This window comes from Sarcophilus harrisii, chromosome 3, assembly GCF_902635505.1.
Source record: "Sarcophilus harrisii chromosome 3, mSarHar1.11, whole genome shotgun sequence".
Classification (NCBI taxonomy): Eukaryota; Metazoa; Chordata; class Mammalia; order Dasyuromorphia; family Dasyuridae; genus Sarcophilus; species Sarcophilus harrisii.
This window is the reverse complement of record NC_045428.1, coordinates 76,336,845-76,359,049: the sequence shown is the minus strand read 5'-3', so window position 1 is coordinate 76,359,049 and position 22,205 is coordinate 76,336,845.

The window sequence follows — 22,205 nt, the reverse complement described above, 5'->3', positions numbered from 1 at the left end:
TGAAAAAATACAAATATGCATATACATAAACATATGAATACACATCTAGATAGGATTTTCTAAGTCATTGGGATCATTATTGTATGGTTCAGTGTATCCCATTTCTACTTTGAATTTGCCATCACTAGTTTAGAACACTGAGATAAGTATAACAATACTAGATTTGAACCCCCATTTTTTTTTATTACAAGTCCATTCAGTAAGACAGTCAACCAACAACTATTTACTAACTACTCATTGTATACAGGTTTCCCACAGTATCATTATGCTTTCACTGGCAAATTACATATTATACATATATATTATTACTATATATAATATAAAATATTATACATATAATATAAATATAAATAATATAAAATAAAATAAATACATATAATATAAAAAAAATATAAATACATATAAATATAAATATACATATAATATAAATATAATACAATATAAATAATATAAATATAAATAATAAAAAATAATATAAATAAAATAAATACATATAATATAAATATAAAATAAATATAATATAAATAAATATAAATTATACATATAATATAAATATGTAATATAAACATATAATAATAAATACATATAATACAAATTATATTTGTATATATTATACTACATATTATATATGTACATATTATATAATAAAATTATATGTATAATATTTTATATTATATATAGTTATATTATATATTTACATATTTAATAATAAATAAAACTAATTTATATATATAACTTTTGTGGATGTCTCACACCCAGTCCCTAAAGGTAACTGCAATAGAGGAATACTGAAACTGCTTTAAGCAACAAAATCAAAGAAAAGTCTCCCTGAACAGCTAGGTAGTGCCACAGTACCTAAAGTGCTGGGCCTGGAATCAGGAAGAACTGGCTTCAAATTCCTCCTCAGACACTTACTGAGCGACCGCCTGGATAAGTCACTTAATCTTGGTCTATCTCAGTTTCCTCCACCTTAAAAAAATGGATAATAATAGCACCTACCTTTCAAGTTTGTAGTGAACAACATGAGATTGCAATTGCAAAAAACACTTAACACTGTGACTGGCACATAGTAGGTGTTTTAAAAACTCTGATTGCTTTCCCTCTTACCTCCCCAGGCTTTAGGGGCCAGCATACATTTGAACGTGTCAGTTCTGCCGGTCCTTTTCCAAATTAGTCTTGTTTCTTAGAGACTGTATACCTGGTCCTGAATAGCTCTAATTTTTCACCTTGGGGGTGGAGGGATAGTAAACATGTTAAAAGGCAATCCAGATCTCATCCCAACCGTAGGGACAGTGCCTTTTGACTCTCCTGTTGCCACTTCTGAGATGTGACACACCAATTTCTGCTGAGTTGCTTCATTTTTATTGCAAACCACTGTCCAAGCTATTAAGAGATCTCAGCTGCCTTACCTGGTCCTAGACTGTGCAATGACATAGCTACACCTTTCATTGTGCCCCCAAACAAATGCTAACCAGTTAACATTTTTGGAGCAAGGGGCCTAATGAGCTCCATATGTTCGACATCCTTAAGTAAATGAGTTGCTTAGTTCTCTATGGCCCTTGGAACCGGTCTGAGAAGCTGCTAACATCTGGTGTGAGTTACTCAGAGTGAAGGGGACACACCAGGTTCTTGTTACAGCTGTAAGGTTGGAAAGGTAGAAATGCTCTATTTCTGCAGGCCTCTCTCCTGAGATAAGAATTCTTCCCCCCCCTCCAAAAAAACCAAACAAACTTTTCTTCACTTGTTAGTTGGTAGCAGTCATATGCTGTGTGCAAAGTCCGCCAGCTTCTGGCTTTTTGCCCACCATTCTTAGAATCTTCTCATCATTTGAGTATTAATAAAAATAAGGCAGGCAGGATGGCCCTGTGGCTCAAAGGCCCAGCATGGTAATCAAGATGACTTGTCAACAAGCCAGTTAGTAAGCACTTAGTAAGAGCCTGCTTTTTTTCCAGGCACTGTCCTGTGTTTTGGAAATATAAAGAAAAGGAAAAATATGCTCCCTACCCTCAAGGAGTTTATTTTCTATTGGGAGAAAAAATGTGCATCCATATATGCAATATAGAAGAGAAAGTATTCTCAGAAGAAAGGAACTGAGGGGTAGGCTTGAGGGGGGTACTAGTTGGAAAGGCTTCCTACAGATTTAAGCTGAATCTTGAAGGAAACCAAGGGAACCAAAGACATAGAAACAAAGAGATTCTATAGACGTAATTTGCCTTGATATTTACTTGGATTTTAGCAAAGCATTTAACAAAGCATTTAACAGTTAGATGAATTTAGAATTGATTGAATATTTGAACCTGTAAAGTACTTAATTGTTAATGCTTCTATATCAACATGAAAGGAGCTCTGTAAGTGTAGTACCCCTATGGATCTATGATTAGCCCTGTGGTAATTAACATTTTAATTAATTTAATAACAATAATAGCTAAGATTTACATAGCGCTTACTATGTGCCAGGCAGTGTGTTAAACATTTTATAATTATTATCTCATTTGATCCTCAAAACAACTCTGGGAGGTAGGTGCTATTATTATTCCTCTTTTATGGACAGATTAAACGGATTAAATGACTTGCCCAGAATCACATAGATAATAAATGTCTGAGGCAGGATGCGATCTCAGGTTTCCTGACTCTCCATTATACCCCTTGGAGACCACATTTGGGTAAAGAAATAGGTGATGTGCTTGTTGAATTTGCAGAAAAAACAAAGATGATAGGGATTGCTAATTTTGGATGGCAGAGTCAGAATTCAAAAAGATCTTGACAAGTTAAAACAGAGTATAAAATACGTGATCTGTGTGCAGCATGTAGTCCTTTATATTCTCGAGTTTGGCCCATGTCAGATTTAAATGTAGTTCCTATTTGCACTATGTAGATGTATTAATGAAAATATATTATATGTGTATATATAGAGATACACATAAACACACACATAGATGTGGTTTTCTAATTAATAATGATTCATTATTGTATGGTATCATGTCTTCCATTTCTACGTTGAGTTTGACATTCATTCGTTTAGAACATTGAGACAAATTTAACAATGCTAAATCTATTAAGGATAAATGTAACATCCTATACTTGGATTCAAAAAATAAATTTCACAGTTACAAAAAGGTAGACATTGAGGGTATGGGAGAGCTGTTTTCAAGTATTTTGGAGGGCTGTCATGTGGAAAAGAGATTGAGGAGGGCTAAAATGAAAGGAAGGGGTGTATATTGCCAAGAGCAAATTTAGGCTTGAGGAAATGAAAAACTTCTTTATAATTAGAGCTATTCCATAAGTGGGATGAGTTACCTCAGAAGGCAGTGTATTGCCCATTGAAAGTCCCCAAGCAGAAGCTGGATGATGACTTGGGCATTGTAGAAGGGAATCTTTTTTTAGTTATGAGTAAGACTGGCTGACCTCTGAATTCTCTTTCAGTTCTATGATTTTGTGTTACTGTGACTAGATCTGTAAAGTCACTTCAGCTCTAAATTTCAGAGCTTTGAAGATACATAGTACCACAAAGGACACTGATGCTGAATAAGCTATCTTTGTGTGAACTGATACCAAATAATACATAATGAGTGAATACTGCAAGGTATTCAGAAATGTCATTTTTTTTTTTTTTTTTTTGCTAATAGATCTAGTCAAAGATGAAAAAAAGAACAGAAAACCATGAAATTCCCCTATTTGATTCTTGTTTTCATTTAAAAGCTTAGTGGTTGAGGAATTGAAAGTATTGCTCCCTCATTCTCTTTCCCTAAGTTTTGGCCGTGCTTTGTCCCACTGCCCATTGCCATCCAGGATTGACCATAACAAATACTTCTCGTGTTTTATTTCAACAAACCTCTGTGCCTTGTGAGGGGAAGATGAAACGAAATGAGCCACGTTAACACTCAGTGACTAGGCTTAAAAAACAATAATGCTGGTTTCCTAAATCTAGTTCCATTCAACGGGAACAATGGGATTTAAGGGTTCTAAACAAAGCTTGTTTTTTAGTGATGCATGGTTTCCCAGAAAACCTAACAAACTCTTGTTTAAGCATATTGTTGGAATAATATACACGAGACAGTTAAAAAATAGTGTGTGCGGGGGGAGTTAACACCCTTAGAGGAATTTGCAATTCATAAAGATGGTGCCGATTTTGCATTATGGTTGCCATGGTAACTGCAGCTAGGGTTCTGTAAAAAGTGTTTTTCTGAAGGGGAGGGCACAGTGGATTACAACTCTTCAAGTGTAATCTTTCTGTGGAATTAGAGTATGGCCTTTTTTGTTAGCATTTTAGTAACCCAGAAACATGTATTCAGAGGGGGAAGAGAGCAGTAATTTATTTCTTTGGAAGTCTGAGCAAGGTATAAGGGGTACAATAGGTGAACATCAGTGCCTAACAATTAATGACAAAAATGAGAGAAAGCTTTAATATCAGACAATCAAAGCTTATGGGGAAAAAAAAAACTTTATATTATCCTTAACGACCAAATGGAGAGATGTGGACCAAATACTGGCATACAGCGTAGTTGTATTCAAACAGCCGTTAGTGGGTAGACCCCAAGGAGAGGTGGAGGACCACTGATCTGTCTTGATTGTGTTCTTTTCAAAATGTCTATCAGAAGGTTGAATAGAGTTGTAAATGACATGCTTCTTAATTTGGCATTTGTTACAAAGTAAAGGGAGGAGAAATAATATTAAATGAAAAGATTTGTATAGATGAATGTGCCACATTAATTAAAAATAGAATCAGTCCTTTCTGGGTATCAGTTTCTTTAGCTATAAAAAAGGAGCTTCATTTTCTGACATTCTCTGTTTCTAAGAGTCTAAGGTGTAGAGAGGGCAGCTAGAAGGTGCAGTGGATAGAGTGCCAGGCCTGGAGTTTGAAAAACTCACCTTGGTGAGTTCAAATCTGGCTTCAGATACTTCCTAGGTGTATGATGCTAGGCAAGTCACTTAACCCTGTTTGCTTGGAGAAGGAGATGGCAGACCAATCCAGTGGCTCTGCCAAGAAAACCCCAAATGGGATCAGGAAGAGTCAGAAATGACTTAAAATGACTGGACTAGGTAACTAGCTCTGACTTAAGAAGACTGATGGTGAAACATATCATATATCTTTCATTAGACAGGTAATGGAATATAGATGCTAAATGAGAATACATTATCAGATAAAGCCAATGAATTGATTTGGTTTTCTCAGCTATACTTTTTTATTTTTTGGTAACAAGGGGGTATACTTTTGGGAGGAGGATGTCATCTGCAAGTGGTGGCAATGTTAAAATCAATAAAATCTTTTGCGATAATTATGAGTTTGGTTTAGCCAGAGTATTCAGAAGTGTGCATCATGAGATAAAAGTTGAAAGTTATATTAGTCCTAGAACATAGAAGGCTCAGATTATCAGACTAATAGTTAACATTTATGTAGTGCTTTATTTAACATTTACATTTTACACCCTTATCCCATTTAATCTTTACAATAACCCTGTGAACTAGATGCCATTATCCCATTTTACAGATGAGAAAAGTCAAACTCTTAGCCCAGGGTCACATAGCTAGTAAGTATACGGGGTAGGATTTGAACTCAGGTCTTGACTCTAAGTTTAGCTTGCTAGTTACTATGCCACCTGGTGTCTGCAAGCTAAGGATCTGGGACTCTATATGGTAAGCAATGGGGAAATCATTGGAAGATTTTCAGCAAAGGTGCAATATAATCAGGGGTATTAACTGCAGTAGTAATCAGGCAATGGTATGTAGGTTGATTGGAAGGGGGAAAGGACAAATCTATGGAGATTATTTAGGAATCTTTTGCAGTAGTCTAGGTGAGAGATAATGATGGTTGAAATTAGGGTGGTGATAGAGGGGAACTTTAACAAAGCCAGGCTTTGATTCCTATTTGGGTCAGTCTCATAATCACAAATACATTGCTCACCCTGCCTGTTATTGACTAAAAAGAGGGCCAGTCAGGAGTCCCGGATGGGTCAGAACAAATCTATTCCCACTATCAGAATCCTGACAACAAAGCATTTTCTTCATGGATAAAGGTCAACACCATCCATCAATTGTTGACCTTTGGGCAATATTCCTTGTTGCCTCCAGGCCAGTGACTGCTGACAATAGCCCTAAATTCTTTGTCCCCAAATGATTTGGATAGCTTGAATGGGAAGAATGCTTAAATTGAGATTCTAATCTTGGATTGCCTCTGCTGGGACAGAAGTTTATTTCTGGGTATAAACAGCTTAATGTACTTTTAATAACAAGAATTTTTTATTAGCATTTATTTTTTCCATCTTAATCCCTAAGGACCCTGAATCTTATCAAAGCATATTTTAGGAAAGATTCAAAGGAATGGGACTTATTATGCCTGGAAGGGGTGAGGGGCTGCTCGATTTTAATATCACATAATTCATGTATATGCCATTTGTATGTCCAGGAATCATGCCAGAAACTAGCTCATCAATTTGGTGGCTTATCGCCGAAAAGATTGTGATCTAGAGGCAGGAAATCTGATTGCTTTCCAGCTGCAGTGAGGACAGAAAAAGAACGAAAGGGAATGTTGTTTTATTATATTCATAGACCCAAAGAATATTAGAACTGGATGAGAACATGGAGATCAGTGGGTGGGGGCTGGGGGGTATGTGTGTGTCAATCTCTATCTCTCTGTGTCTCTGTGTCTGTCTCTCTCCTACCTACATCTATATACAGCATTTCAATATAATTTATAGCCCTATGAACTTTATTTTTTTATACTTAAAATGATTTTAAAGACATGCTCCTTAAATTTCATTAGACTACTAAAAAAAGTACAAGATGCAGATTTTCTAATCCAGCCCAGCCTCTCATGTACAGATGAGCAAACTGAGGCTTCCAGAGAAGGCAAGTTGCCCATGAGACTACAGATTAAATTCTTTAGTATCTGAAGAATTGGTGACTGTCATTTGCCATCATGAATTTAGGCAAGCCCTAATAGCCCATTTCCTTGTGGTCAGCCTTCTTATGGTGACTCTCAGTTAAGCTCAACTGATTCTCAATCAACCAGTCTCTAGTCTTTATCTATAAAGATCGGTAGTTGAGGTCTTGCTAGTTTGACAAAATACAACAGAACTTCATTGTATTGATCTCATCTTCAAGAACCAGGAGTCACTTCTAGGCCATTCTTCAGTGCTAGGGGGAGAATGATTTTAGGGAATGTTCCATAAGACAGGAGGAAGAATTTCTGGGCAGGTAATAAAAGTAGAATTTTAATAAGAGATGTCATGGGTGTTCCTTCTCTGGAAGTCTTTTAATGAATGACATTGTTTCATCTGTTTGGGGGAGGTTTAGGTGGGGCTCTGCTTAATGGTAGGCAGATGGACTGACTGACCTCCCAAGATTTCTTTTAGCTTTTTGATTCAGCAGCTGCTTTCTCCCTTCTTCCCTTCCCTTTAGCCCCTGGCATCCATAACTCTCCCATGATTTAGAGCAATCTCTTCTTGGGATGGATTATCATACTTGACATGACAGTTTCTCTAGGGTACCAGATTAAGGAAAACAAAATCACCATCTCAAAAAGATGTTACTTTGGTGAATTCCGGGATCCATCTCATAGTATATATTATTAGTTCATGGGAGCAACTTCTTAAAGTTGTCATACTGCTTCTAAATGTTTTCTAAGGCTTCTATTTTTATGAGTCATTTTCCTCTCTTGTCCTTCTGGGATCTATGATTGAGAGATGAATGAGATCTCAGAGGCCATCTAGTCCTACCCCCCCAGTTTATTAATGAGGAAACCAAGACCCAGGGTGCTTAAAGCCACACATGTGGCAAACATCAGAGAGGGGATTTGAAGTTCTCTGACTCTAGGACCTGTCCCTGGTGTAACATCATCTCTTAATTCCTTTATCTGTAAGATGATGGAATGAGATGAGATCAGCTCTGAGGTCCCTTCTAGCTCTTAATATTTCATAATGCTATGATTTTAAATCCAGTAAGTATTTATTGCACTCTTGTTTTGTTATAGACTGCACTGGGCACTGGTGAGGGATAAAATGATGAAGATGACAGTGTTCCTGTTCCCATGGTACTTATAATCTAGTTGAAGAGATAGTAAAGTTGGAGCAGTTTGGTGGTACAGGGGATAGAGGCTTGTGCCTGGAGCCATAAAGACTTAACTTGCTGAGTTCAAATCCCACTTCAGACACTCTTTGGCTGTGTGATCCTAGGCAAGTCACTTAATCATGTTTGTCTCATTTCCCTCATCTGTAGAATGAACTAGAGGAGGAAATGGCAAACCACTTTAGTATCTTTGTCAAGAAAATCCCCAAATCAAAAAGTCAAGACATAATTGAAAATGATTGACAGAATAGAAAAATAGAAATATTAATAATATAGACCAGGAGAAAATTGCTCAAGGAAAGGTACAAACATCATGTTATGGAAGAAAGCACAGAAGAAGAAGAAATTACTTTGTTCTGGAAAGTGAAAGTGAGGAGATCATGGGAGAGGTGATATTTGAACTGGGCCCTAAATATTAATTATGGTAATTCACACTTATTGAATATTTTGGGGGTCTGTAATGAGTAATCCTGTAAAGGAGGTGTCCATTTAATTCCTGTATTGAAAAGCAAGATTGCCTTCTCCAAATGAGGAGGTTGAGGGATGATGCTCAGGACTGTTGAGGCACACAGCGGCTTAGAGACTGAGCCATGAGCTGTTCTCAGGTCTTCTGTCCTCAGAATGGGGGACCATTTTTCTGTGTCTATGGTGGATCAAGAGCAGGATTTCAGAAGTTAGAGATTTGTTGGGAAATAAAAAGATCAATCGAGTGCCTGGCACTATACCCCTAATACTTACTCCATTGCTTGATTGGAACTTACTAACAGCTTTCTGATTGATAGGTTGGGAACAGCAAATCCAAGACTTTATCTGGGAAGCAGGAAATATATTCAGGGAACTAAAAAGAGTCCAGTTTGACTAATCACAGTATGCAGATAAGGGATTAAGAAATAGAAAAGAAGACTGGATGGGGACATGGTGTGGGCACAGAAGGCCTTGAATGCCAGGCTAAGGAATTTCCTACAGAATGGGAAAATTTGAAGGATTTTGAGCTAAAGAGGGCTATTAAAGGAGACCAGTGGTTATTATTGCTGTTGTTTTTAATATAATAATTATTATTAGTCCCAGTCACCAGGCTGGTGATGACTTCATTCCCTAAGCTTCCTACTGAGTTTTTTGCTGCGCTAAAACTATTTATAGAATAATATAGTGATATGCCAGTTATTATTTAATAGCTAGGCTCTCTAGAAAAGTATGCACAATATACTTATAATAATCTATATTATTTAGTTTTAATAATCTTTATTATTAAACCTTTTTTCAGCCTAGACTATCAACAAAACAATAAATCAAGCTCAGGCTTATAATAATTGCTAGTTTCTAAGGTATAAATATACACAATGGAAATTTAACAATCAGCTTTCTAGCTCAATCCTGGATGACATGAAATATAGAGTGTGAGAACCAGAAAAACCCAAGCTCACATCCTGCTTAAATCATGTAATTAACCTCTCATAGTCTCAGTTTCCTTCTCTTTTAAGTAGATAATAATAGCACCTGTATTATAGGGGTGTTATGAGACTCAAATGAAATAACATGAATGAATCAAATATTTATTAAGTGTTTATTATGTGGAAAGTACTGTCCTAAGTGCTGGGAGCCCTCAATGTGATGGGAGAGACAACATATTTGGAAGTTTATTTGGAAATACACACACACACACACACACACATATTTGTGCAACCCTGCCAATCCAATTCATACATAAGTCATACACACACACACACACACACACACACACACACATATTTGTGTAGCTCTGCCGAATTTCACATTATATAAATGTTTGTTATTAATATTATTATTAATAAGATAAATCTGACTCTGGCAGTGGTATGTAAAATAGATTAGAGCGAAGAAAGCTATTGCAACTATTCAGACTAATGAGTTTTTTGGTTTTATTTTATTATTTTTTTTAAGCTGTAAGCAAAGGACTGTGAGCAAGTATAAGGGTACTGAACTAAGAAGGTTGTAGAAGGGTAAAATGGAAAAGATAAAGCTTTCTTTTATATATATATATCTGTATCTATATCTATCTATATATTTTTTCTTGGCATAAAACACACGACATTCTAACTTCTTTTTCTATTCCTTTGCATAGACTCTGGTCCTCTATGCCCAGATATATTTATCTAGCACAAACCTCTCTCCTGACTTTGTCTTGCATCTCCAACTGGCTATTGAACATCTCAAACTGAATGTCCACATTGGACATCTTAAACTCAGCATGTTCAAAACTCTTCCCATAACTCAGATTCTTAGAATTCTTAGTCTCCTGCAAGGCTCAACTTCAGTCACTTTTCACCTATAGCTTTTGATTTTCCTAAACTTCGCCCCCTTAAAACTTTTTTTCTTTGTATATATTTTATATCTAAATTTATATGTACATTTTTCTTCAAATAGAATACATAATAATAATAATACAAATAAATACATTTTTAGAATGTAAGGTTCTTGAGGGAAGGGACTGGTTCATTTTTCTCTTTATAGTCCCAGCACTTAGAACAATGTCTGACTCATATGCATGCTTAATAATTTCTTGCTTGCTTACTTGATTCTAATTAAGTTTATCTAACTGATTTATTAAATGACAGTTTAGGGCAACTCTTATTGCTCTTATTTTGACATATTCTTTTCTCACCCTCCCTTTAGAGAAGATAAACAGCAAGTATTAAACATTATGGGCCAGGCACTGTATTAAGCTCTGAGTACATGAAGAATGAGGGGAAAAAATACACAGTGGTTCTGTTTTTTAGAGAGCTTATATTCTAATGTGGAGACTCCATACAAACAAGTATATACAAATAAAAAATATAAAAGAAAAAATGGAGAAAATGAGGTATAAATACACAAATGAAAATTTAACAGTCAGCTCTCTACCTCAATTCTGGATGAAATAAAATATAGAGTGTGAGAGCCAGAAAAACCCAGGCTCACATCCTGCCTAAATCAAGTACTTAACTTCTCATGGCTTAAACGCTGAGAATACACTAAGCATTGATGGAGATGAAGAAAGATTTTTATGAATGCAAAAGGCAAGATTTTAGATGAGATTTGAAAGAAACCAGGAAAGCCAGGAGATAGAGATGAGGAGAGACAGACTTCTAGACATGAGAGGCAGCCGGCAAAAGTGGAGTGTTTTGCCCATAGTCCATGTAAGAGATGCTGATGGCCTACCCTACATTGGTTGTAGTGTCAGAGAAGATAATGAACAGATACAAGACATATTGTGAAGGTAGAACAGGCAGGATTTGGCAACAGAATGGATATAGATGTGTGAAGGAGGGAAGGGATAGGATGGTGACAGCTCGGATGATTGGGATAATGGAACCATTGACAATAGTGTGAAGTTAGGAAGTAGGAAGAACTTTGATAGGAAGAAAGAAGATGAGTTCAGTTTTGGACATATTGAGTTTAAGATGTCTAGTATGGAAGTTCAATTTGAGATATCCATTAGGCAATTGGAGATACAAGACTGGAAGTCAAAAGAGAGGTTAAGGCTAAATAACATATCTGAGAATCATTTACATAAAAATAATATCTGATTCCATGGGAACTGATGAGATCACCAAGTGAATAGCAAAAGAAAAGATTTCTCAGAACAGAGTGATGAGGGGAGAGGGGGCAGAACACACCCAAATAGTATTGAAGGAGAAGAGAAGCTGGTTTCAGAAAAAGCATTGGGAGATCCCTCTGATGACCTGGATGAAAAATCTCAAAAGAATTTTATTTTGATTCTTTATATAGTCATGCAGCTAAAATGGATTTTCATATAACTACTATTTGGGGGTTACTTAAAGTGGGGCTATACCTTTGTATATCTTACAAAGTACCGAAGAAAAATTTGTATAGTTTTCTCCTATCTCAATAAATCTAGAGGATTCAGAGAGGACCAGCAATTCTGTTGTGAGGGCTGTAAAGGCTTTTTCAGGGATGCTCATCACCTTTGATGCCCACCTTTTACCCAAATTGAACCTGTTGCTTTAAGAAGCTGTAGCATGCCCAGTGGCCGCTCCCCAGGAAAACTATTTTTGGCAGATAGGCTAAATCACGTTGTGGGTAACTGTCAGGCCTTGAACCCATTATGTGAAAAATTTCCCCAGCAGAATGGGTAGATGATAAGAAAGATTTGTTCCAAAGACCATAAAGGCAATAAGAAAGATTTGTTCCAATGGCCATAAAGGCTGCTGAAGAAGGCACTGTGGAACACTTAGAACTTGATCAGATATCAAAGACGCCACTACATCCCCGACTATGGCCAGTTGTTCTGACTTTTGTCTTGCCATTAGTCTTTGATGACTCTGGAAGAGACTCTGATTTCTTAGACTTTCTGAGAAAGGCTGATGACTTTGTGCAACCCTGCCAATCCAATTCATACATAAGTCAGGACGTCACCCAACCATTTCTTTGAACTTCTTCAAAACCAAAAATAATGAACAAGAAGTGACTAATTACACGCAGTAAAACCAATTATTAATTTTATTGTAATTTATATTTTCCTTGTTTCCATGATTCTTCTCCAGATCTTTTTAATGTGTCATATAGCTAATATATGAAATATCAACAATTATCCTGCATTGTCTATAACCTGAAGTTCGAGAAATGATTGGGAAATATCTCCATTGTTAGTTTTAAAATTGGTTAAAATTAAAAGAGTAGACAAGTTGTAGAAACTTTTAGTAAATCTTTAGTATCTTTTTTTTTTTTAAAGATTTATGACTCCCTGGCAAAGGTCTCCAAATGATTTCTAAATAAAATGTGATTGGTTTCTTGCCTATCTCCCAGAATTGTGGGAGGATCAAATGAATGTATTGGTAAAGCATTTGGAACAGTGCTCGGCATATAATAGGCACTATATAAATGTTTGTTGCCTTTCCTTTCTTTCTTGTCATTTTAGAGACATCTTCTGGTGAGGTGTTCCAAATAACACTTAATAGAAAGCTGTAATGATCTTGAGAAGATTTTCTTGATTTTCTGAGGTGAAGGAAATTCATCATGACCACCAATTAGGTGGTACAGTAGATATAGTGCTGGACTTGGAGTCAGGAAGACTCATTTTTATTAGTTAAAATGTGGCCTCAGACACTTGTTAGTTGTGTGACTCTGTTTGCTTCATTTCCTCATTTATTAAATAGTTGGAGAAAGAAATGGGAAATCATTCCAGTATTTTTGCCAAGAAACCCTAAATGGGGTCATAAAGAGTAAGATACAACTTAACAACAACAAAAGTGATTGCAGTATACTTTATTATTGTAATTAATACAGCCATATCAATTGTACCTAATTATCTTATCCATCATTTATCCAAACACTATCTCAGTTAGTGCAGCCATTTTTCCTCCTCTTTTCCAATATTTGCATCACTTCTCCCCAGGATAAAAATGAGAAATTTGATAATTTCTCCCCAGGATAAAATGAATAATTTCTGCTTCTTCTCCTAATAATCCTTATTGCAGAAGAGGCAATGTAGTACACTGAAAAGAACACTGGGTTCAGGTCTTTGTCCCACCACTTATTTTCTGCTAACAAATGTCTCTGTGCTTCAGATTGCTCCTTTGGAAAACTGAAAATTATTTCCCTTTATCCCTGAAAATAGTTCCCTTTATCTATTTTTCATGGATGTTGTGAGGAACAAATTCTGCAAAATAGTAATGTTTATCTAAATGGTATTTATAATATTTTATTATATAGAATATATATAATTATATAACAATTAGAATATAGTAATGATTATAATTGCTTATTTCATTTTTTCTTAACTTTAATCAATTTCATATTCTTCTTAGAATAGAACCTATTTTGTTCTCATCATCTGCATGGTGGAATCAGGCTCAAAAGCGATAGCTGAAACCCCACACCACAAGCACGAATTCTGGGAAATGGGCTAACAATCACGCTCAGCATTTCTGTACCACTTTTGGGTGTGTAAATCACTTTGCATATGTTATTTCTCTTGATCATCAGGACATCTTATTAGAGAGAAGCATTTTAAAGATACAGAAACTGAGATCAGGAAGTTAATTGATTTGTCTAGGGTCATCTAGTGAGTAGTTGTCTTAGGCAGTATTTGAACCCAGGACTTCCTTACTCACTCTCAGTTCAAATTTTAGCCCCTGTACTAACTGAGCTGTCCCCTGCATTGATTGTGGACCTTGAACTATTATAGCAATTTTACTTTTACATGCCAACCAGTTGGATTTTTTGGTGGAAAGTGGCACCTGACTGCTCCACTTGGGAATGATAATGCCTTTGCATGTAATATCTCTCTGTCTAACATGTTCTCTCCTTAAGTTCATCTGCGTCCCAGCTGTGCTTCCAAGAGAGATGGAGAGAAATGGATCCTCAGGTTATTCATTCTTGCTGCCTGTCTCTGGGGACTTGTGGTTTGCCATGATCAATGTTTTCCATTTTTATGCCTCAAAGCAGCAAATCCTTTTTAACAGATGAGATGGGTCATTTCTATTTGGACACTTGCTCAATGCTCTGCACCGTCTCCTGGGAGACTGAAAATTCTGCACTTTTCAGAGAGGTTCTCTGGACTGCCTGGATCACTATTAAAACATAGCATCCAATTTGGAGTCATTAGCACAAAGCTGACACTTCTGGACTGGGATAGTTCACATACTATGTAAAAAGTCCAAATAACTACAGTTTTTATTTCAAAATTTGCTAGCTAGTGGTGGGCTTCCGAAAAACCAGGTTTTATTGATAAGTCAGGTAAGCCATCTGGCTGCAATCTGATTTGTTGACATCTATTTCACTGAGTGTAATAAAGATATAACCCCTGCTATAGAAGGCTATTCCATGATATTTATCTCCTTATAAAACAAGAGCAAATCAAGCCCAGACATTTATGGAAAATGAGTTCTTAATGAAGCTAAGGTACTTAGAGCCTAAATGGGAGTTTCTCCTAGGATGCTAAGCCTCTCCTCTATTGAAATATTTCCCATAAGCTTCAATAGGCAAGAAAGAGAATATTTTGTATAATGGCCAATGAAGCAATAAAGGGATGGTTGTTTATTAGGCCTATCATAAACAGTCCACTCTAACTCTCCAAGAAAAATGGAAATGTTTTGTACTGGCTTATCAGCTAAGAGCTTCCACTTTGTGGGAAAAATGAATTTCAAGGAGTATTTAGCAAAACTTTCAATGGATAATGGAAAAACACAGGAGATGTGAATATATATTTGCTTTATGCATTTTGGTTTATGAGAGAAACAGGATGTTGCATTAATAACTCCTGCAACAAACGGGGACACACTGCTGACCATCCAGTTTGCTGGAAAGGCCAGGTTTATTTGTATTCTGCAGAGCTGATGCTCAGCTTCCCCAAATCGTTCTTAACCGAATTGCTGTCACTGGAGTTTGGCAGCTAAGATTTGCTACCAAATAATAGACAATGTCCACAGTCACACAGAATACAAAAATTTCTTCCTGGTTTAACTGAGAACATGAAGTTGCAAAAATGTATTTGAATTTTAAAGATGTTTCCTTTAATATTACCCTTTCCCCTTCCCAAGCCCCCAAAGCTTAATCTTCCACAGTGATTCTGTGGGTACATTTCACATGTGATGCATGAATTGGTATTTGAGGCTTTGGTCCTCTTCTAGGATGCTAAGGTACCTTTCCTCAGGACTTGTCACAGTATAATTGCTTGGGTCCCTGACAAAGGCTCTAGAGAACTCTCCCTTGGTTTAAGGGCAGGTCTGAATAACTAGCTAACAGCTTGAACTAATGCTAGAGTGGGCTTTTACATTCAAGGGCAGGAAACATGTAGGAGCCTACAAACCCTGTGGGAATAAAGGAGACACTCAAAACCTTTTTATCAAAGCCTAAAGCTTCCAGTTTCCTCTTCCTTATCTTTAAAAAAAGCAGGAATTTCTCTAATTAGGAAACATTTTACTATAATGATAATATAATAATAATAGATTTTAGGTTTGCTTTGCAAACCTTATGTATTTTTTATGTATCTTATTTGCTTTACAATACTTCTGTGGCCATAAGATTTCTTTAGGATGGATACTCCATGCCACCAAAACTTTTGCCTTGCCTGTCACTTGAGGGAATAGCAAACTAAAAGAATCATGATCTGAGCATAAGGATTCTGGGCATATTGATATTAATCCCCATATTTTATTTTAGTATTGTGATTAAATACTTTATAAATGAATCACATTATGAGAGGTTAATACAAGAGACTTAAAAGTAGGGAACTAAGAAATGGAAAGGGTGAGCTAAAAAAAGGTGGAGAAGATCAAAATACCAGTAATCTGATTGGTAGAAACACAAAATCCTGACCTCTCCTGCCCTGCTCCTTAGAGTCATGATTCTAGTCATGAGCAGCAGAAGGTCTCATGCCCATCAAAAGTGATCAAGATTCTGATAGAGAGGAACAGAATGAACAGATTGGCTGATACCTAAAGTGACCCAGTGTTACATGTTACCTATTCAATACATAGGACTCATTAGGTGGTCTGTCCTGGATCCTCTTCTCTTCTGCTTCTTTATTGTTTCTTTTGATTGATTTTTCTTCATCATCTCCTACAGATCTAATGCCATTTATATTCTAATGATTAATAGATCTATTTATTTAGTACTAACCTCTCTGCTGACGTTCTGTCTTACATCTCCAACTGCCCATTAAACATCTCAAACTGTATGTCCCATAGACAGCATAAACTCAAAATGTAAAAAAAAATTATTCTCATGATCTTTCCACCTCCCAATCCTTCTCATCTTCCAAATTTTCATTTTACTTTCAGGGGTACCACTCTCTTCCCTTTCTTTAATCCTTCCAGATCCAATTTGGTGCCAGTCCTGTCCATTCTACCTTCACTATCTCTCATATCTATCTCCTTCTCAACTTGACACTGACACCACTCTGGTCTAGACCCTCATGCCTAGACTAACACAACAGCCTCCTAATTGTTTGCCCTATCTCCAGTCTCTCCCCCCTCCAGCTTATTTTTCACTCAGCTACCAAAAGGATTTTGCTAAAGTTCAGGTCTGATCATGTCACTATCCCACTTACTAAACTCCAGTAATTCCCTATCACCTCTAGGATCAAATATAAAATTCTCTCTTTGGCTTTTAAAACTCTTCATAATCAGGTCTTCTCCTACCTTTCTAATCTTTTCACTTTATACTCTTGAGTTCCACATGTACTCTTAAAACAGTAACACTGGTCTCCTTGTTTTTCTTTGCATGAAATATTCCATCTTCTGATCATGTATTTTTCAATGACCATCTCCCACACTTGGAATTTTCTCTCTCTCCTAAATCTCTCATCTTCCCTAATTTCCTTCAAATGACAGCTAAAATGCTACCTTTCACTAGAAACCTTTCCTGATCTCTTTAAATAAAAGTAGTGCCTTCACTCTATTTATTATTTTTAATTTTTTCAACTTTTAATTTTAGTTCTTTGTACATAAATTTTTATCATGCTGTTTTCCCCTCTTAGATTGTGAATTCCTTGAGACAAGGGACTGTTTTTTGCCTTCCTTTGTATTCCCAATGCTTAGCAGTGTCTGGTATGTAGCAGAAACTTAACAAATGTTCATTGACTGATTGATTGGGTTGGGCAAAGTGGAAGCCATAGGAGACACAAAAGAAACCTTCCCTGCACCTAATATAGCTAAGAAGGCACCAACCTGTGAAAGGCAAAATAGTAAGAGAATCATGAAAGCTGTGGCATAATGAATTACCTAGTGAATGACCCAGACAATAAAGGTTATCTCCTGATGCATCAGTACCTAAGCTCCAGTGGTTGTGAAATGGCACTTCATATTTATATAGTCAAGGTAACATAGAGAGAAGAAAATGTGTCATCCTCAGTTAAGCCATAGGATGGGAAGCAAGAAAAGGTTTAAGTGACTTGCCAAAATGTAATGACACTGAAAATTTACTTAGACAGTTATACAAGATGTTTTATTAGCTACTCAGTGACAGATTCCATCCTTGGGTTAGGATATGCTGACATCCTAGATAGGCATGTGCCCTTCTTGAAGCACATAAGCCTTCCTAGTAATTACCAAAGGGACCCATCTCAGCCTTCCCTAATTCCAAAATGGTCCCTGTTTCATTCATCACTACTGACAGGTCAACCCGGCTATCACCTTAACCAGACACTCTGTATATCATTACTAATAACCTACCCTAACACACTTCCTCTTGTATCCACTTTGCTTATCTTGTTTCATAGGCTATAACCTTCCTGCTTATTATGTTTTCCTGTGTTTATCAAGGATATCCCCAGATCTTGTAATGTCCCTTGGCAAATGCTCTTCTACTTTTATAGCCCTGACATTCTATTCCACCAGACCTTGGGTTATATACTCCTTTGATCATCATCCCCCAGCTTTGACATTACAGTCTAATAAGGCAGACCACTACAACAAGGTCATGCTCTATTGTTTCAGTTAGTGGTGATAATTCAGTTGCAAGAATAAGGGTGGGATTTCCACCCCAGGACATTTAAAGTAATCACAGAAGATCTAGATACTATGCGAATTTCAATCAAAGATCAACTTAGTGTAAAGTAATCCTTAATTAATTTGAGAGAATTATTGTACTTTTATTGGATGAAGATATCACAAAGGAATCGTCTTGGAAGTGAATGAATCAGGAAAACCCCTGGATCTATGCATAAAAAGGTCAGTTAGTACAAGAAGTGAACCAATCAAGTGACCAGTCAAAAAATGAACCATGTTCCAAAGTTCCAGTTTGTTGTTATTTACTCTTTATAATCCCACTTGGATGGTTCTGTGTTTTGCTTTGTGTTTTTTGTTTGTTTTTGGCAAAGATACTGGAGTGGTTTGCCATTTCTTGCTCTAGCTCATCTGACAGATGAGGAAACTGAGGCAAACAGCATTAAGTGACTTTCTCAGAGTCACACAGTTAGAAAGTGTCCAAGGTCAGATTTGAACTCAGAGAGTGGAATCTTTCTGACTCTAGGCGTTCTATCCACTGTACACCTAGCCACCTGGTCAGAGCTTGAATAATGAATTTGGATGGGATTAGAGAGACTGGACCAGTAGGAGAAAATATAGTACATCTGATGGGGAAGGATACTCCCTTGAGGAAAGGCTGCAAGAGGAACTGTTTTGGGAACTATAATCTCCTTTCCATTTCTCTTTTTCTAGTCCCCCCCACCTTCATATGGTGGAGAAAAGCATAAACTTTAGATAATACAGAGACACTTAATCCTGCATATGATGGAGAAAAGAATAGACTATAGATTCTATAGAGACATTTAATCCTGCATATGGTAGAGAAAAGCATAGACTATAGAATCTATGGAGACACTTGACTGGAGAGCCCAGTAGAGAGTTATACTTAAGGTATATTTCACTGCAAAGGGAGGAAAGAACTTCTAATAATTAGGGATTATTAGTTACCCTTCTACAACATATGTTCTCTGCATATGTACTTTATCACTTTTGTACTCTCTATTTACTCTCCCCATAATCTTTGTATGTATTTATGGGAAAGTATGTGTGTGTCTGAATGGAGTGTCTGGAGGTGATAGTGATTTTGTAACTATATTATTCTTTCTATACAATCTTAGTAAATACTTTTGCTAAAAGCTATTTTAGTCTAGCTGATTGTCTGTGGAAAGCCCACCAGTGGAGCTTATGGATCCCAATCCCTTAGGGCCACTTCTAGAATCTTGAAACTTCCAGTTGTCTGTCTTAATGTAGTAGGAGTTGGGGTAGTCCAGGAAGGAGAGGATATTACAAAGACTAACTGAACTCTGGACTCTTCTAACTGTTGCCATTACGGACAATGTCATATTTCCAAAATAGCTACTTAGAGGAATAGCTTTAATTTATGTCTGAATATCATTCTGGGTTATTTGATTCAACCAACCAAAAGTAGCCTAGAGCCAATCAAGACATGGGGCAAGTTTGCTAACTAAATCTTTAAACACATTTTTATTTTTATTACCAGTCTCCTACACAAAGGAGTCTCAACCCATGTTCTGGCTAGCTATGGGTTGAAAGGGTTGGGCAAAGAGACACTCTGCTTACTGAGCATGCATAAATGGAGTTTACTACTGAAATCAAATAAAACTAACATTCATCTGACATATATTTAATGGTATGTTTAATTGTTATGATACCACATGCTAATTAGGCTTACATGGTCTCCATTATCATCCTATTACCAGATAGTGCTCAAGAGTTTACAAAGGCTTTTATAGACATTTAGTTCATTTTATCCTTTCCACAATCCTCTAGGAGATAGTCAGTTCATGCAAATAACTGTAATTAGTATTTCTTTCCCACAGCCAAACAGCAGTAAGAAGGGTAAGGGGTAGTACTAGGGATGGGAAAAGGAGAGTTTGTGGCCTGAAGGCCTATTTCCCTGCCAGACCCAGGGATTAGAAGGAATTGGCTCAACTTCCCCTTCCCTAGCTAGCTTTCTTTCTGGATACTGTAACTGGGCTGCCTCTTATCAATCCCATTTCTGTCTCCATTGGTGGGTTGCTATCTTGCCTGGAGCTAAGTTGGCTCTAGGATCCCAGGTTTACACCTGGAGAAAAAGGTAAGCGTCAATCTAAAGACACTGGAGAATGTCCATCCATGTTGAAGAAGCAAAGAGGCATCAGGTCAGTTTCTGGCTCATACTCTGCTGCCCTAAATGAATGGAGAGTGATGGATAAGGCGCAAAGCTCCTTTCCATTCTCCCCTTTCTAGGGCTTAATTACACAAGTAAGTGAAATAGGCTGATAGGACTGATTCTAGTGTTCTTTGGGGAAGGGAAATGGGAAATGGGAAATGAGGTTCTACAGATGGGTGGGTAGGAGTGGAGGAGAACAAGAGTGGGAAGGAAGTAATAGAGGTTATCAGTGATAGACAGGAATATGGGAGATAGAAGGGAAAATCTCAGGTGAAAGGGCTTAGATTCCTTCTCTTTTGTGTTTAATTCATTAAGAACTATATTGGATAGTCCATAAACCCAGAGTTAGGAGTATTGGCTAGTAGGTCTATGGACACCAACCTCACAGGGATTTAGGTAAAACTTTAGCACAGAATTCCAAAAAACACTTACTAGGGAACAAACTGACGTAGAGTGACCCCAGGATGATGGTTGGCAAGATTAAATATGTATTTTGTACTTAAAAAGATAATTCTGAGAACATGCACTTAAAACACATGATTCTGAAAAAGGTCTATAGATTTCAGAAGATTCCTAAAGAGGTTTATGTCATGAAAAAGTCAAAAAACCTCCCATTTGTAGAAACTTTCCCATTCATATAATCAATATTTGGCTATATTTATACCAGAAAAAAATAAACCCTGCTTATTGGTGTTTATCTTTCCCAAAGAAGAAGGCAGTTTCAGCCAGCCTTCCATAGCCAGTTAGAATTCAATTCCATTCTACAAACATTTATTAAGTGCCTGCTGCATGTCAGGCACTGTAATTGGGAACATGAAGATGACTTCTTTAAGAAATTGCTAATGTATTGGGCATTGTTGGTATGAACACAAATACAGAACTAAATACAGAGCAGCAGAGCATGATAGGGTAAAAGTTATAACTAGCAGAGTGCTCTAGGAAAATTTGAGGAAAGAAAGAATCAGGGTCAGGAAGACATCATGGAGAAGGTGATTCCTGAGATGATACTTGAGAGAAGAGAAAGATTTTATCAGGCATAAGAATAAATAGTATTTTAAACTTGAGCATAATCCATGCGATGCATGGAAATAGGGGAATACTAGCTGAGATGAGGAGATAGCTAATAAGAAAGTTTGGCTGGAATAGAAACTAGCTTTAAAGAAGCCATGTGTAATAAAGCTACAGTGATTGGTTGTGACCAGACTTTTATGGGTCTTAAAAGCATTTGTCAAACTTCTCAATCTTTCAATCAAAACCCTTCCAATTCAGGTCCAAAGCAACCTCTCCCATCAGGTCTACTTCTCTTATCACTCAATATTAGTTTTTGACCAATGTTTTCTCAATCCAACAAGCCTTGTCTAAATGCTTCTCAGTGCCAGTCATTGTAATATGACCTGGGGATGAAAAGATGATATGATACATGCTGGAACATATACATAATGATTTGAAGAAGGAAAGAGCACTAAATATTAAGAGAATCATGCAAGGGTAGCATATGAAATGAGATACCGAATCTAGAA